Below are 5,805 nucleotides of genomic sequence, written 5' to 3'. Positions count from 1 at the left end.
ACAAACTGTACCTCCAGAGATAACTCTGTGGACACTGGCATCTACCTCTCCCCAACTGGCAGATTGTTTGACACCTCTGAGATCAGCCTGTGTGTGTAACTGTGCTTTTTGCTCGTAGCATCACGAGTGACTTTTCTTTGTAGATCGCAAAGCATTTCTTGTAGAGCTTTCTTCTTCAGGTGCGGCAGCAGGGGGCCTCCCAGACCTCAACCTCCTCCTCCCCTTCCTTCTCTTGTTCTGGAGTCTCTCCTCCTTCCTGCTTATCCACACTCGCTCACTTGCTCGCTCGGAGTCTTGGTTTACTTGTTTGTAAGGATAGGATAAGAATGTCCCATATCCTGGGGCTGCTCAGGAGGGGCTCATTAAATGTGAGCTAAGTCTGACTCTCACCCAAGACCATCAGAGAGAAAAAGGCTGGAGGGGGGAAAGAATGGTGGAGAAGCAGCTAAAGGACAGGAGACACCCAGGTGTCCTGCCTCCTGCTCCCACGTTATCCTCATGTGTTCTGGAGTTTTGGAACCTTCCAGAAAAGAACACTTTTCCTCTAGGCCTTGAAAAATAGCTGGGAAGCATCAGCACTATCCCATAGCCTGGAGGGCTGTGACCAGGGGAGAAATGGGGTCTTCAGCCCCTGCAGCCAGCAGAGGTGGCTGGGATGATAAGGGCCCCCAGGAACCTGGAGGCCTCTTCCTCCCAGTCTCTAGTCATTCGGGTGAAATGGTTGGAAGTCTCTCTGCCTCTCCCCTGCTCCCCTTCTGCTGCTCTCTGGGCCACCAGGCTCCTGATAACACTTGGAAGGCTCTATCGGCAGGGAGCGTCCTCCTGCCCGGGTCCGCTGGCCTGCTCTGTGCTGACGGTTGGCAGCCGGCACTGTTTGATAAACTTATCAGGCCAAACCTGAGCCACGGCCCACTAGGCACATGCCCCTGCCTCAGATTTCCCTCCTGCTGCTTTCCTGTGGCCCCTGGGCTGGATCCGCAGCCCCTCCCCCACTGGAACCCTAGGTCCTGCCTGGCTCCCACCGGGGGCTCAACCCAGCGTCCATGGGCACTATGGGAGGTGGATGGGGCCAACAACTGTGAGGTGGGGACGGGGGCAGGGAGGCAGACTTCAAGGCAGGGAAATCATGTTTGAGCTGAGGGAGCCTTTTTCTTTTTAAATGCCAGCGATAATGTTATCATGTATGCCCATTGCAGAAAAATAAAACATACATGCTGAAAAGCAGAAAAAAATACACACAACCCGCTTTATTCAGTGGCAGCGACCGTTGATACGCTCGTAAACACACATATATATATATATATTTAACAAAATGGAATCATATGGTGTATACTGATTTTTAAACCACTTTTTCACTTCAGATATCATGAACAACTTCCTATGTCAATACATTAATTCTGCAAAGTCTATTTTCTCTTCAAATTTTTTTTTTTTTTAACTAAAAAACAATCCAAATCTCTTTTGGAGATAGCCTTGAGGGTTAAATCCAACCCTCCTTCCCAGCCCCTAGAAATGGCTGCTATCAACTGTTGTACTTTCTTCAGATTCATTTTTCTAAAACATATGCAAATGCACGTTGTATTGCTTTTACAGAACTGGCAGTGCCACGTGCTGAGCACGTTCTTCACTTTGCATCAGGCCATAGGCCCCTTTCCGTGTCAGTCCTTATAAGGTGACCTGGCTCCTTTTAGGGTAACATGCATGTCCCTCATGTGGGTGTACCATTAGTCTCACTTAGCCAATCTCTTATCATGGAGCATTTAGGATGGTTCCAATATTTTTTTGCCATTACAAATGAGCTGCAGAAAATGGTCTGGTACCTAAATCCATGTGCCAGTCCATAGGTATTTCTCTAAGGTAAATCCTAGGATGGAAAGCTTCTCTGATGCACTTGAACTGGCTTTCACAGCTGGAAGGATTCAAGGGAGGGAAGAGGGCATTTCAGGCAGAGGCAAAGGCGTGAGAGTGGAAAATAGCACGGTGAGTTCCCTGAAGGCCTTTTGAGGGAGCAGGGCACAGTGAGGCTTTGATGTTCTCCTGTGGGTCCTTTCTACCCACCTTCACCTCCCCTCCATCCCTGGTCAGTCTTTGACTCGTCAGCCTCAGCTCAGTCGATGTCCATTGCTGGGACTGGGGCTGCTGTTGCTCCTGATACTGACTCAGATCAGCCCCCTCCCTCCCACCCACACTCCAGCTCACCTCAGTCCACCCTTGAGCATCCCACAGGTTGTCTTTCTAAAGCTCAGCTCTGATGTCTCTTCGGCTCCTCCCTGTCTCCAGTCTGAAGCAGTCAATGGCTCCGGAGCCTTTAGAAGACCCCTTCGGGTCTTCGGTCTCCCCTGCTTTCCCCCCAGCTGCTCCCCATGTTCTGCCCCACTTCCCATGGCCTTTCCAGCTTCACGTGCTTCTGGCCAGCCCAAATTCTTTCTTCTCTGGTTGTGTCTTTCAAGTCTCACTCTCTGCCTGTCTGTCCTGCTCCTTGCCCCTAGAGTACGAGTCAACATAGGGTAGTGGTTAGTGTAGGGTCTCTGAAGCCAGACAGACCTGGTTAAGCCTGGCACTACCACTTACTAGCTGTGTGATTTCAGGTAAGTCCCTGAACCTCCCTGGGGCTCAGCTTCCTTTGTGGAGTTGCTGTAAGGATTCCCTGAAACCATCCGTGGAAAGCAGCATGTGGTAAGTGCAGCCAAGTTGTAGTCGTCCCCTTTTGAATGTCCCCGTTTTGGACGTCCAAGTTGTGGACGTCCCCTGCCCATCCTACAAAGCCCACTCAAATGTTGCCTCCTTCACGAAGCCTCCCTTGGTTATTCCAGCCAGAAATTCATCTTTCTCTGGACACCGAGCTCCTTGGGCTTCTCACTTACAGCTCTTGACTCATTGAACCGCGAATGAAAATTATCTGTGGACATGACACATTCCCCTCTGTTAGAAGGTGTTCTCTCTGGGCTCTAGCTCCGTGTCTTACCCAAAGCAATGAATGCCTCTGAATGAATCCCTTCCCTGTTGAAGGCATTGGAGCCTGTTCAGGAATGTGGCTTCCTTGCACCTGATAACAGCAGTCCTTTGTACCAAGCGGGACTGAGGGTTTCCATATGTCATCTCTAACCTGCACAACCCTCTGCAAGGGAGGTGCCATTATCCCATTTTACAGATGGGGCAACTGAGGCTCAGAGAGGTCAGCTGACTTGCCCAAGTTTACACAGTAGGCAAGAGCAAGTGCAGAACTGGGATCTGGATCTGATTCCAGTTGGAGGTTGTTTTCTTCTTTGAGCAAGTTTACCCTTCCTCCCAGTGTGGCCAACAACTGTTTCTTCTGGTTCTCTCCTCTGCCAGGTCTCCGGGGTTCAGAGGCAGAGGCTGATCTCTGAAATCCCATCCTACTGGGGAATGGCAAATCCCCCAGACTCCAGCCTCTGGGTTTGGGTGGGCAGGGCTCTTCTTGTTTGTTTAGCCAGAATTTCCCTGGACAATACTGTCAGGTGTGTGTGTGTGTCTGTTGAGGGGGAACTTTGTGATTTGCATAGAAAGGTGGTCCAGCCTCCTCAGCAGACTACCTCTTCATGTCCTGTGGGGGCCAGGGGCCAGCTTCTGGAGGTGGGTAAGAGGGGCCAGCACATCAGAGCCAGCAAAGCCAGCACATCAGACCACCTGCTCCCACTCCTCCTCCTCTCTAGGGGGACAGTAAAGCCAACAGGGGAAGGGACTTGTCCAAAGCCACACAGCCGGGGTCCAGACTGGGTGGGTGCTGGGGGATGGGGCACACTGGATGAGTGCTAGGGGATTGGGGCACATGGGGTGGGTCCTGGGGGTGGGAGCATGGGATGGGTGTGAAAGGGTGGGGGGCATGGGGGTGGGTGCTGGGGGATGGGGGTGCATGACATCTCTTAAACACACACACACAAAGATTAGGGAGCTGCTTTGCATGCTCCTCGTTTGCTAAACAAAACTGAACCAATATCAGGATTTCAGCCACTTCTGTAGCAGATTTTTTTTCTTTCCGGGTGGGGCAAGGAAGAGACGCCTAGTTGTAAGAGAGAGCCAGACAACGTGTCTCTTTTCATCGGCTGAGGCTAGGTGAAGTGGGGGTTTAGAGTGTCTGCTCCTCCACTCGTGCTCACAGAGGTGGGGGTGGGGAGGCCACAGCAGCCTCAGAGCAGTAGCCGTGGGAAGCATTTGCATATTGCAGAGGAAGGGGGCAGATGTGTGGGCAGGTACATGGGGAAGTCCATGAAACTTGCTTCCAGGGAAAGTTTCAGCATTGGCTGGAAGGGCCTGGCTTGGAGGACCCTAATCCCTGAGAAAGCAATGGTCGGGGTTTGGGGGTTGCAATGCCGCTGCCCCTTCCGCACGGCTAGCCTAGTCCCCACCCCCATGGCTGTCACAGGATGGACTTCAAATGGGAGCTGGAAGCCCACAGAGGAGAAGGCAGCCCCTGAAGAGGGCTTGCAGACTGGTGCCAGCCCACAGGCCAGTGGCAATTGTCCTGACAATAGAAGCAGAACTCCCTGTCAATGTTCTGTCTGCTTCAGGATTCCGGGGCTGCATTTATCACACTGGGATTGGGAAGACTTGGTAGATGCAATGGGGCGCCACCCTCCTGCTGTGATTTGAGGGGAATTCAGTCCTTCCACTCTCCTCTTCCCATAAGCAGCCCCCTTTCATCCTTCCTGACCTGAAATCCCCACCATTGGAGTCATCATGTGTGAACTGGAAGGCACCGTCCAGCCCTGTCACAGTTTTGGTTTCCTACACAAATGGGGGGGAGAGGGGGAAAAGGAGTGGTAGCTCAAGGTAACTCTGCCAGTTAGTGGCAGAGCCAGACAGAATCCTGGTTTTCCAACCCTCAGTCTAGTGGTCTTCCCACCAGGGATGCATTTACATAGAATATAGGCAAATGATGGTCCTGAAGTTATGGGGAGGGGAGTCATACTTCTTTGAATGCAGCACTGACCCTTCTGAGGGTGGGGTGAGGTGTGTAGTAAGTTGAATAGTGCCCCCCCCAAAATATATGACCAATTCCTAACCCTTAGTACCTGTCATTGTGCCACTATTTGGAAATAAGGTCTTTGCAGATGTCATTAAGGTAAGGATCATTCTGGATTTTCTGGGTGGTCATCAATCCAAAGACTGGGACCCAGAGATATAGAGAGAAGAAGGCCATGTGAAAATGGAGGCAGAGATTGGAGTGATGCAGCTATGAACCAAGGAACGGCTGGGGCCGCCAGAAGCTGGATTAGGCAAGGGAAGGTTCTCCCGTAGACCTTTCAGAGGAGGCACAGCCCTGCAACGCTTTGATTTCAGCCCAGGGAAGCTGATATTGGACTTCTGGCCTCCAGAACTACTAGAGAATTAATTTCTGTTTTTCTTTTTCAACTGTGTTTTAAGCGGAAGTTTACAATTCAAGTTAGTTTCTCATACAAAAATTTATACACACATTGTTATGTGACCCCAGTTGCTCTCCCTATGCTGTGATAGCACACTCATCCTTTCCATCCCAGATTTCCCATGTCCATTCAACCAGCTCTGGACCCTCTCTGCCTTCCCATCTCACCTTTGGACAGGAGCTGCCCATTTAGCCTCATGTATCTACTTGAGCTAAGAAGCACACTCTTCACAAGTATCATTTTATGTCCCATTGTCCAGTCTAATCTTTGTCTGAAGAGCTGCCCTCGGGAATGGCCTCAGCTCTGGGAGAGCTGAGAGAGTCCCGAGGGCCATGTCTTCTGGGGTCCCTCCAGTCTCAGTCAGACCATTAAGTCTGGTCTTTTTACTAGAATTTGAGTTCTGCACCCTACTTTTCTCCTG

Source organism: Trichechus manatus, unplaced genomic scaffold, assembly GCF_000243295.1.
Source record: "Trichechus manatus latirostris isolate Lorelei unplaced genomic scaffold, TriManLat1.0 scaffold00038, whole genome shotgun sequence".
NCBI classification, from domain to species: domain Eukaryota; kingdom Metazoa; phylum Chordata; class Mammalia; order Sirenia; family Trichechidae; genus Trichechus; species Trichechus manatus.
The sequence above is the reverse complement of the archived record's forward strand: the minus strand, read 5'-3'. Positions refer to the sequence as shown.